We start from the raw sequence: 12,990 nt of genomic DNA on the forward strand, positions 1-12,990 counted from the left end.
AGATTGTGTCGAGTGTAAAGGTGGAGAAACTGTGTTTTTGAGGCGTTGAAGGACACCACGTTCTTCTTGCCCCAATCGGAAATAACAGTAAGGTCTGAGGCTAAGCGTTCTGCAGCCTCCAGCCTTGAGTCGTTAAGTTCCTGAAGGGTGGGTCTTCTATTAAAAGAAGTTGAGTAATGCAGAGTGGAATCATCGGCGTAGGAATGGATAGGACAGTTCGTTTTGGAAAGAAGATCATCAATGAACAACAGAAAAAGAGTGGGAGATAGGACAGAACCCTGTGGGACACCACTGTTAATAAATTTAGGGGAAGAACAGTGACCGTCTACCACGGCAGAAATAGAACGGTCAGAAAGGAAACTGGAGATAAAGGTACAGAGAGAAGGATAGAAACCGTAGGAGGGTAGTTTAGAAAGCAAAGATTTGTGCCAGACCCTATCAAAAGCTTTTGATATGTCCAGCGCAATAGCAAAAGTTTCACCGAAACGGCTAAGAGAGGATGACCAAGAGTCAGTTAAGAAGGCTAGGAGATCACCAGTAGAACGCCCCTTGCGGAACCCATACTGGCGATCAGATAGAAGGTCAGAAGTGGAAAGGTGCTTTTGAATCTTCCGGTTAAGGATTGATTCAAAAGCTATAGATAGACAAGAAAGTAAAGCTATAGGACGGTAGTTTGAGGGATTGGAGCGGTCACCCTTCTTAGGCACAGGCTGTATGAAGGCATACTTCCAGCAAGAAGATGTTGACAGGCAAAGGCGAAAGAGTTTGACCAGGCAGGGTGACAGCACGGAGGCACAGTTTTTAAGGACAATAGGAGGCACTCCATCAGGTCCATAAGCCTTCTGAGGATTGAGGCCAGAGATGGCATAGAAAACATCATTTTGAAGAATGTTTATAACAGGCATAAAGGAGTCAGAGGGGGGATGAGTAGGAGGAATATGCCCAGAATCGTCCAGAGTGGAGTTTTTAGAAAAAGTTTGAGAGAAGAGTTCAGCCTTAGAGATAGATGAGACGGCAGTGTTGCCGTCAGGACTGAGGAGTGGAGGGAAAGATGAAGAAGTGAAGTTGGAGGAGATGTTTTTGGCTAGATGCCAGAAGTCACGGGAAGAGTTAGAGAAAGCAAGGTTTTGACATTTTCTATTAATGAAAGAATTTTTGGTTAGTCGGAGAATAGATTTGGCACGATTTCGGGCAGAAATGTAAAGTTCATGATTAGCATTAGTTTGAAGGCTCTGGTACCTTTTGTGAGCTACCTCTCTATCATTGACAGCACGAGAACAAGCGTGATTAAACCAAGGCTTTTTAGCGTGAGGAGTAGAGAAAGAACGAGGAATGTATGCCTCCATTCCAGAGACAATCACCTCTGTGATGCGCTGAGCACACACAGAGGGTCTCTATCCTGGAAGCAATAATCATTCCACGGGAAATCGGAAAGTTATAACATAACAGCATAGTTATAACACCTCCAAGTCTCTCTGCAGTACATGCCAACTTCAGATTCCCTAGCACTAAGCTCCAGAGTGCTACCTTCATACAGGGACAGATTAGTGCAGTCCAGCCTTTCACTAGCATAGTTATAACATATGCAAGCCTCTATGCAGCACATGCCACCTTCTGATTCCCTAGCACAGATCTTGAGAGTGCCACCTTCCTACACCTTCCCCTTCCAACAAAGTCAGATTAGTGTAGTCCAAATTTTCACTAGAATAGTTATAACACATCCAAGCTTCTATGCAGCACATGACACCTTCTGATTCCCTAGCACTGAGACAGAGTGGGCCACCTTTCTACAGAGTCAGACTACTGCAGTCCAGTCTTTCACCAGCATAGGCATAATATCTCCAAGCCTCTCTGCAGCAGATGACACCTTCTGATTCCCTAGCACTGAGCTTGAGAGTACCAACTTCCTACACCTTCACCTTCCTACAGGGACAAATTAGTGCAGTCCAGCCTTTCACTAGCATAGTTATAACACCTCCAAGCTCCTCTGCAGCACAAGACACCTTCTGATTTCCCAGTACAGATGCAGAGTGCCAACTTCCTACACTTTCACCTTTCTACAGGGACAAATTAGTGCAGTCCAGCCTTTTACTAGCATAGTTATAACACCTCCAAGCCTCTCTGCAGCACATGCCACCTTCTGATTCCCTAGCACTGAGCCTTAAAGTGCCACCTTCCTATAGGGTCAGATTAGTGCAGTTTAGCCTTTCACTAGCATAGTTATAACACCTCCAAGCTCCTCTGCTGCACAAGACACCTTCTGATTTCCCAGTACAGATGCAGAGTGCCAACTTCCTACACCTTCACCTTCCTACTGGGACAAATTAGTGCAGTCCAGCCTTCCACTAGCATAGTTATAACACCTCCAAGCTCCTCTGCTGCACAAGACACCTTCTGATTTCCCAGCACAGATGCAGAGTGCCACCTTCCAACACCTTCACCTTCTTTCAGGGTCAGATTAGTTCAGTCTAGCCTTTCACTAACATAGTTATTACACTTCCAAGCCTTTCTGCAGCACATGACACCTCTTCATTCCCTAGCCTTGACCTTGAGAGTGGCGCCCTCCTGCAGGATCAGATTTGTGCAGTCTAGCATTTTACTAGCATAGTTATAACACCTCTAAGCTTCTTTGAAGCACATGAAAACCTTCTGATTCCTTACAATTGAGCCAGAGAGTGCCACCTTCCTAAACCTTCACCGTCCTACAGGGTCTGATTAGTGCAGTCCAGCTTCTGAGTAGCATTGTTATAACACCTACAAGCTTTTCTGCAGCACTAGGCAGCTTCAGACTCTCTAGCACTGAGCCAGAGAGTGCCACCTTCCTACATTGTCAAATTACTGCAGTCCAGCTTTCACTAACGTAGTTATAACACCCCCAATCCTCACCGCAGCACATGACACATTCTGATTCCGTAGCACATAGCTTGAGTGTGCCACCTGCCTGCAGGGTCAGATTAGTGCAGTCCAGTCTTTCACTAGCATAGTTATAACACCTCCAAGCATCTCTGCAGAACATGACACCTTCTGATTCCCTATCCCTGTGCCAGAGAGTGCCACTTTCCTAACCCTTCAGCTTCTTACAGGGTCAGATTAGCTCAGTCAAGCCTCTCATTAGCATGTTATAACACCTCCGAGCCTTTCTGCAGCACATGCCACCTTCTGATTCCCTAGCACTGACCTTGAGAGTGCCATCTTCCTACACCTTCTCCTTCCTAAGGGGTCAGATTAGTGCAGTCCAGCGTTTCATTAGCATAGTTATAAAACTTCCAAGCTTCTCTGTAGTACATGATACCTTCTGATTCCCTAGCACTGAGATTGACCTTCCTACACCTGCACCTTCCTACAGGGACAAAATAGTGCAGTCCAGCCTTTCACTAGCCTAGTTTAAACACCTCCAAGCCTCTCTGCAGCACATGACACCTTCTGATTCCTTAGCACGTACAGAGCCAGATAGTGCCAGCTTACTAGACCTTACCCTTCCTACAAGGTCAGAAAAGTGCAGTCCTGCCTTTCACTAGCATACTTATATCACCTCAAGCCTCCCTGCCGCACATGACACATTCTGATTTCCTAGCACAGTGCTTGACAGTGCCACCTTCCTACACCTTCACCTTCGTCAGATTAGTGCAGTCCAGCTTTTCACCAGCATAACTGTAACACCTCCAAGCCTCTCTGCAGCATATACAACCTTTTGATTCCCTTTGAGCCAAAAGGTGCCACCTTCCTACAACTTCACCTTCTTAGAGAGCCAGATTAGTGCAGTCCAGTCGTTCACTATCATAGTTAAAACACCTCTAAGCCTTTCTGCAGCACATGACACCTTCAGATTCGCTAGCACTGAGCTTGAGAGTGCCACTTTCCTACAGGGTTAGAAATGTGCAGTCCAGCATTTCAGTAGCATAGATATAGCACCTCCAAGCCTCTCTGCAGCACATGGCACCTTCTGATTCCCTAGCACTGAGCCAGAGAGTGCCACTTTCCTACACCTTCACTTTTTTACAGGGTCAGAATAGTGCAGTCTAACCTATCACTAGCATAGTTATAACACCTCCAAGCCTCATTGCAGCACATGGCACCTTCTTTTTCCTGAGCATTGAGCCAGAGAGTGCCACATTCCTACAGGTCAGATTAGTGCTGTCCAGTCTTTCACTAGCATAGGTATAACACATACAAGCCTCTCTGCAGCACATAACATCTTCTGATTCCCTATGAATGAGCCAGATAGTGCCACCTTTCTACAGTGTCAGATTGCTGCAGTCCAGCTGTTGTATAGTCATTACACTTCAGCGGCACCGAAGCACTGAGCAGCTCTTCGGAACAACAGTACGAGGATACATGTACTGCCAAGGCTCGAGGATCGGACATTCCCTGCCTAGCCTCTTTATAGAATACATCGCAACCCCCGCTCCCTCGTGTGTGTCATTCACTCCTCAACATGTGGCGACGAGGATGGGATTCTGAAGGAATCGAGTGAAACCCCGAGGACGAGAATGGCAGCAATAATTGGAGCGGTGGAGCAATACTCAGAGGGAGAAGATTTCGAGGCCTATACAGAAAGGTTCGAAGAGTTCCTGGAGGTCAGTAATATCACCGAGGAGAATCGGAAACGGGCGTTGCTCCTGACTGTCTGCGGCCCGACGGTGTATCAATTACTGAGGAACCTGTGCGCCCTGGGGAAACCCTCTGAGAGGACACTGAAGGAATTGATTCGTCTCGCTACTCAGCACTATGCGCCCAAAGTTTCAGTGGTGGTGGAAAGGTTCAAATTCAACTCTGAAAATCAAAGGGAAACCCTGACAATCAGCAGTTACGTGGCAGAACTGAAGAGGAAAGCTTCCAACTGCAGCTTTGGGGCAAACTTAGCAAAGCAGCTTCGAGAAAGATTCGTCGGTGGAGTGTCGAGCGAACGGATCCGGCGAAGGCTGTTACGAGAGGGCGACGACTTAACAGGACAAAGCGTGCAAACTGGCATTATCGATGGAGGCAGCAACCACGGAGGCGAAGGTACTGGGAGGGAGCACAAGAAGCACAGGTGAACAGAGTGGAGCCGCCGCGAACGAAGCCCGGGGACCAGAAAGAACCAACGAGCAGGTGGGACAAGGCCAGGTTGCACAACAAGTACTTGCCTCGTGAGGGGGCACGTAGTAGTGTAACTTGTAATCGGTGTGGCAGTAGCTACCACAAGGCAACGGAGTGCCCATTTAAGGATAAGGAATGCTTCAGGTGCAGTTGTAAAGGCCTCACCAGGCGAATGTGTCGACGGCGAGGCAGAGTAAATAGCGTGGAGGATGAGGAGCAAGAGATTAGTGATGAGGAAGAGAGGGTGGAGATGTTTGGTATTTTACAGCTGCCTGGACAACAGCGGAGAACCCGGAAAACCCCACCACTGACTGTAGACGTGAGCGTGCAGGGCACAGAGATACGCACGGAGGTGGACACGGGAGCGAGCAGCACGGTCATCACATACACAGGTGAGGCACTTCAGGTACGAGGAGTGGCCATGCTGGAGGTCAGGTTTAAAATCAAGTAGAAACTCTGCCGTTAAAGGTAGTGAAAGGAACAGGGCCCTCGCTCTTGGGTCGTGACTGGCTACTGGTGATTCAGATGGAATGGAAGGAGATGGTAGGCAAACTTGGAGTTGCTGAGAAGAATGGGGATAAACTTACCACAATCCTACACAAGCACAGTGAGGTCTTTTCACAGTCCTTAGGGCACATGCCGATCAAAGCACACCTGCGTCTCAAGGAAGGGGCACGACCGGTGCGGAAGAAAGCGCGACCAGGGCCACACGCCCTTTACCCACTCGTGGACCAGGAGCTGGAGAGGTGGATTAAGGAAGGTGTTGCCGAGCCCGTGGAGACTGACAACAGCAGTGGCTAGGCGACACCGCTGGTGGTAGTGCCCAAAGTAGATGGCAAAGTAAGGCTGGCGGCTGACTACAGAGTGACGGTAAATCTCCAGGTGGATATAGTTAAGCACCCTTACCCTCCCGGAAGAGTTGTTTACAAGGATAAAAGGGAAGAGGTTTGCAAAGCTAGATTTGAGAGATGCTTATCTACAGATGGAGTTAAGTGAGGAATCAAAAGACCTAACAACTGTAGCTACGCATAGAGGATTGTTGAGGATGAACAGATTGCCCTTTGGTTTAGCTTGCTGTGGGGACATTTTCCAGGCGGCGATGGACAGAATATTAGAAGGAATCCCCTCCTGTGTGGCATACTTAGACGACTTGCTGGTGATGGGCACGAACACAGAAGACCTGATTGAAACTTTGGACAAAGTGCTTGGGAGACTGAAAGAGAATGAGATTTGGCTCAAAAGGTCAAAGTGTGAATTCAATTTGCAGGAGGTGCACGGAGCTGAAACCCATACCCGAGAAGACCGAAGCAATAAGGAGGATGCCGAGCCCGAGTGCTGTACCGACACTCCGGAGCGTATTGGGAGCGGTGGGTACTAGTCCCGGCTGTTGCCACACCTCGCCACTACGTTGTTGCCATTGTATGAGCTACTCAAGAAGGGAGTTAAGTGGCGATGGACCAAGGAATGTGAGGAGGCGATGGCAAGGGTAAAACAGACGTTGGCCAGCAACCCAGTATTGGTGAGATACGATCCACAACTACCGGTCAAACCGGTAACAGACGCGAGCGAAGTAGGAGTCGGGGCGGCGCTAATGCAAGTCTTTCCAGGAGACATAGAAAGGCCGGTGGCGTATGCGTCAAGAATACTGACACAAACAGAGCAGAAATATCCCATCGTAGAAAAGGAAGCGGTGGCAGTTTCTTATGGTATTAGGAGATTTCATCAGTATTGCTATGAGAGGAAGTTTACCCTTGTCACTGATAACAAAGCACTTTCTAGAATATTGAACCCCAGCAGAGAGATGCCGCCGTTGGAGGCAGCGCCGATGCAGCGATACGCCCTTCAACTAGCGGCCTACAGCTACGATGTGGAGGTAAGACCCCCTGCAGACATGAGGGTCGCCGACACCTTGTCCAGACCACCGCTCTCAGGCATCGTCGACAAAGGAGCAGAAAGAATAGAGAGGGAAGCCAAGACAAGTAACGTGTTATATATGGACGAGGGGCCTTCAGTGACAACAAGATAAGTGTCAGCGGCAACGCGGCGTGACAGAGTCCTGGGAAAGGTGCTGGCGGCAGTAAGGTCAGACGGATTGCCGGAGGAGGCAACAGCAGAGGTATGCAGTTACAAGTCTCGGATGGAGGAACTCTCGACAGAGGGGGATTGCTTAATGTGGGGAGGCAGAGTGGTGATACCGGCGTCCCTGCAAGACAAGATGAAAAAGGAACTGCATGTGGGGCACTCAGGATGCGTGAGGATGAAGCAGCTGGCTCGACGATATGTGTGGCGGCCGGGTCTCGACAAGGAGCTGGAGGAATTGGCGAGAGCGTGTCCAGGATGTGCGGAGAAGCGGGCAGCACCACCACAGTCAGCGGTCCACCCTTGGGAGAGAACACGAGGCAGAGGCTCCATGCATATTTTGCGGGGCCAATTATGGGAACAACGCTTCTCATAGTAGTGAATAGCTACTCAAAGTGGATAGAGACAGTACCAATGAAATCCACGACAAAGGCTCGAACTCTACATGAACTGAGTGTACTGTTTAGCAGGCTTGGTCTACCCCTACAGCTATGCACAGGCAATGGCCCGCAGTTTACGTCGGAAGAGATGGCATCTTTCGTTAAGCGGAATGGAATCCGGCACATCAGAGTGGCGCCATACCACCCGGCGAGTAACGGACTGGCGGAGAGAGCGGTGAGCACTGTGAAGGAAGGAATAAAGGCAATGATGGGGACTGCAAGTCGGGGAAAAGGAGCCTGTTTAAATTTCTGTTAAACTATCGTTCTACTCCACACAGCACAACAGGGAAAACACCGGCGGAAATGCTGATGGGCAGGAGTATACGCTCAAAACTAGACCTACTTCTGCCCGACGAAGAGACCGCGATGGAGAGCAGGCAAGACCAACAGATGACGGGGAGAAGGGTAAGAACATTCCGGGAAAGTGACATAGTTTGGGCAAGAAGCTATGTGGGACCGAAATGGAGGAGAGGGAGAATAATAGCCAAGACGGGACCACTGTCCTACGAAGCAGATGTTGGAGGAAATACCTTGAGGTCCCGCCACGCGGATCAAATAATTTTGGTAAGCAGTGACAGGCCTGCCCAGGACAAACTTAACGGAGAATCCCCATTGTCAGCAGGTGACGACCAAGTGCCCCAGAGAGGTAACAAGAAGGCCACGGACATAGACACCCCAGCCGCCCAAGGGGAGACGGCTGAGCGGCGAGGAGACGATGCGGACACGGAGGCACGCAGCGGGGCAGCGGCGGATATACAGCATCCCCAACTAGTAGACAAAAGACCATCCAGACAACCATGACCGGGAACAGAGGGGAGGGCGTCAACCAAACCGGGAGAGGCGGCAGCAGAACCGCCGACAGGGGCAGGACAAACGCGTCGGCCGGAGGGATCAGCAGGAGAGACACCGGGAAAGAAAACTTCTGCCGAGACGAGGCGACGATCGGCACGACAAAGGAAGCCGCCTGGCAGATATCAAGCAACTATGTAAATGGTGACGGCAGTAAAGGGGAGTTTTGGTGACTGGAGATGGTGGTGGATATTTGGGGGATAACATAAAACTTTGATAGGAGGGTGAGGTGTATAGCCATTACCCTTCAGCGGCCCCGAAGCACTGAGCAGCGCTTCGGAACAGCAATCCGAGTATACATGTACTGCCAAGGCTCGAGGATCGGACATTCCCTGTCTGGCCTCCTTATAGAATGCATCGCAACCTCCGCTCCCTCGTGTGTGTCATTCACTCCTCAACACCAGCATCTCACTAACATAGTTATAACACCTCCAAGCCTCTCTGCTGCATATAACACCTGATTCACTAACACTGAGCTTGAGAGTGCCACCTTCCTACAGGGTCAGATTAGTGCAGTCCAGCATTTCACTATCATTGTTGTAACACCTCCAAGCCTCTCTGCAGCACATGACACCTTCTGATTCCCCAGCACTGTGCTTGAGAGTACCACCTTCCTACACATTCACCTTCCTAGAGGGCCAGATTAGTGAAGTCCAGCCTTTCACTAGTATAGTTATAACACTTTCAAGTCTCTCTGCAGCACATGACACCTTCTGATACCCTAGAACTGAGACAGTGTGCCACCCTCCTACAGGGTCAGATTAGTGCAGTCAAGCCGTTCATTGGCATAGTTATAACACCTCCAAGCTTCTCTGCAGCACATGACACCTTCTGATTCCCTAGGACTGAGGCAGAGAGTGCCACCTTCCTACACCTTCACCTTCCTACATAGTCAGATTAGTGGAGTCCAGCATTTCACAAGCATATTTATAACATCCCCAAGCCGCTCTGTAGCACATGGCACCTTCTGATTCTCAAACACAGAGCCAGAGAGTGCCACTTTCCTATCCCTTCACCTTTCTACAGGGTCAGATTAGTGCAGTCCTGCCTTTCACTAGCATAGTTATAACACCTCTAAGCCTCTCTGCAGCACATGCCACCTTCTTATTCCCTAGCACTGAGCCAGAGAGTGCCACCTTCCTAAACCTTCACCCTCCTACAGGTCAGATTAGTGCAGTCCAGCCTTTCACTAGCATAGTAATAACACCTCCAAGCCTCTCTTCAGCACATGTCACCTTCTGATTCACTAGCACTGAGCTTGATAGTGCCACTCTCCTGCAGGGTCAGACTAGTGCAATCCAGCATTTCACTATCATTGTTATAACACCTCCAAGGCTATCTGCAGCACAAGACAGCTTTTGAGTCTCTAGCACTGAGCCATTGAGTGCCACCTTCCTACACCTTCACCTTCCTACAGGGTCAGATTAGTGGAGTCCACCCTTTCACTATCATAGTTATAACATCTCCAGACCTCTCTGCAGCTCATGACACCTTCCGACTCCCTAGCACAGACCCAGGGAGTGCCACACCCCTACACCTTCATCTTCCTACATTGCCAGATTAATGCAGTCCAGCATCTCACTAGCACTGGGGAGGCGGTAACTGAATGGATAGCGTTACGGCCAAGCGTTCAAGAGCTCCAGGATGGACGTGGGCTTGAATCCTAGCCGCCGCACAGCTGAGGATTTTCAGTCACCGCCGAGTGGCTTAAGACTACACACAGACTGGCCTGACGACCACCCATCAACCAGGGCTCTAGATAACCTCTCCAAAGGGAGGCTCAAAGATGAGTTCAGGGACAGCATCAGTCTACAAAGATAGTGCAACTATAAACACTCGCCTGCGCCAGAATGAACTGGGCCGACCATCAGGCCCCGCCAGTAAAACCTACCGGAGCAATAGGCCGCGACGTAAGGGAAAAAATAATTATAGCACCTCAAGCTTCTCTGCAGCACATTACACCTGATTCCCTAGCACTGAGCCAGAGAATGCCACCTTCCTACACCTTTCCTTTCCTACAGGGTCATATAAGTGCAGTCCAGCCATTCATTAGCATAGTTATAACACCTCCAAGCCTCTATGTAGCACATGACACCTTCTGATTTCCTAGCACAGAGCTTCAGAGTGCCACCTTCCGACACCTTCACCTTCCTTCAGGATCAGATTGGTGCAGTCCAGCCTTCACCAGCATAATTATAACACTCCCAAGCCCCTCTGCAGCACTTGACACCTTCGGATGCCTGACCACTGAGATTGAAAGTGCCACCTTCCTACACTTTCACCTTCCTACAGGGTCAGATTAGTGCAGTCCAGCCTTTCAGTAGTATAGTTATAACACCTCTAAGCCTTTCTGCAGTACATGACACCTTTTGATTCACTAGCCCTGAGCCAGAGAGTGCAACCTTCCTACACAATCACCTTCGTACCTGGTCAGATTAGTGCAGTCCAGCTTACACTAGCATAGTTATAACACATCCAAGCCTCTCTCCAGCAAATGACACCTTGTGACTCCCTAGCACTGAGGCAGAGAGTGCCAGCCTCCTACAGGATGAGATTAGTGAAGTCAAGCCTTTCACTAGCATAGTTATAAAACCTCCAAGCCTCTCTGCAGCTCATACGACCTTTTGATTCACTAGCACTGAGCCAAAGAGTGCCACCTTCCTACACTTTCACATTCCTACAGGGACAGATTAGTGATACCCAGTCGTTCACTATCATAATTATAACACCTCCAAGCCTCTCTGCAGCACATGACCTTTTGATTCACTAGCACTGAGCCAGAGAGTGCCACTTTCCTACACTTTCACCTTTTTACAGGGTCAGAATACTGCAGTCTAGCCTATCACTAGCATAGTTATGACACCTCCAAGCCTCATTGCAGCACATGGCACCTTTTTCATGAGCATTGAGTCAGAGAGTGGCACCTTCCTGCAGGTTTGATTAGTGCAGTCCAGCCTTTCACTAGCATAGTTATAACACCTCCAAGGCTCTCTTCAGCACATGGCACCTTCTGATTCACTAGCACTGAGCTTGATAGTGCCACCTTCCTACAGGGTCAGACTAGTGCAATCCAGCATTTCACTATCATTGTTATAACACCTCTGAGCCTCTCTGCAGCACAAGACAGCTTCTGACTCTCTAGCACTGAGCTAGAGAGTGCCACCTTCATACAATGTCAAATTAATGCTATCTAGCTTTCACTAGCATATTTATAACAACTCCAAGCCTCTTTGCAGCACCTGCCACCTGATTAACTAGCACTGAGCTTGAGAGTCTCACCTTCATACACCTTCTCCTTCCTACAGGGTCACATTAGTGCAATCCAGCATTTCTCTATCATCACTATAACACCTCAAAGCCTCTCTGCAGCACATGGCACCTTCTGATTCCCAAGCACTGAGCTTGAGAGTGCCACCTTCCTACACCTTCACCTTCCTACAGGGTCAGTCCAGTGCAATCCAGCATTTCTCTATCATTGTTATAACACCTCCAAGCATCTCTGCAGCACATGACAAATTGTGATTCCCAAGCACTGAGCTTGAGAGTGCCAACTTTCTACACATTCACCTTCCAACAGGGTCAGATTTGTGCAGTCCAACCTTTCACTAGCATAGTTATAACACGTCAAGCCTCTCTACAGCTCATGACACCTTCTGATTCCCTAGCACTGAGCCTTAGAGTGACACTTTCCTACAGGGTCAGACTAATGCAGTCCAGCCTTCACTAACATAGTAATAACACCTCAAGCCTCTCTGCAGCACATGACACTATCTGATTCCTTAGTACTCAGCCAGTGAGTGTCACCTTCCTACATCTTCATCTTCCACAGGTCAGATTATTGCAGTCTAGCCTTCCACTAGAATAGTTGTAAAACCACCAAACCTCTCTGCAGCAAGTGACACTTTCTGATTCCCTAGCACAGAGCCAGAGAGTGCCACCTTCCTACTGGATCAGAATAGTGCCGTCCAGCTTTTCTCTCGAATAGTTATAACACCTCCAAGCCTCTCTGCAGCACATGACACCTTCTGTTTCCCTAGCACTGAAAGAGTGAGTACCACCTACCTACAGGCTCTGAATAGTGCTGTCGAGCCATCACTAGCATAAATATAACACCTATAAGCCTCTCTGCAGCACATGACACCTTCAGTTTCCCTAGCACTGAGCCAAAGAGTGCCACCTCTGATTCCCTACCACAAAGCTTGATAGTGCCACATGCCTACACCTTTACTTTCCTACAGGGTCAGATTAGTGCAGTCCAGCCTTTCACTACATAGGTATAACACCTCCAAGCCTGTCTGCAACACATAACACCTTCTGACTCCCTAGCACTAAGGCAGAGAGTGCCACCTTCCTACAGTGTCAGATGAGTGCAGTCCAGCATTTCACTAGCGTAGTTATAACACCTCCAAGCCTTTCTACAGCACATGACACCAGATTCCCTAGCACTGAGCTTGAGAGTGCCACTTTCCTATAGGGTCAGATTAGTGCAGTCCAGCCTTTCACTAGCATAGTTATAACAACCCCAAACCTCTCTTCAGCACAT

The sequence above is a fragment of the Eriocheir sinensis genome, unplaced genomic scaffold (assembly GCF_024679095.1).
Source record: "Eriocheir sinensis breed Jianghai 21 unplaced genomic scaffold, ASM2467909v1 Scaffold418, whole genome shotgun sequence".
NCBI classification, from domain to species: Eukaryota; Metazoa; Arthropoda; class Malacostraca; order Decapoda; family Varunidae; genus Eriocheir; species Eriocheir sinensis.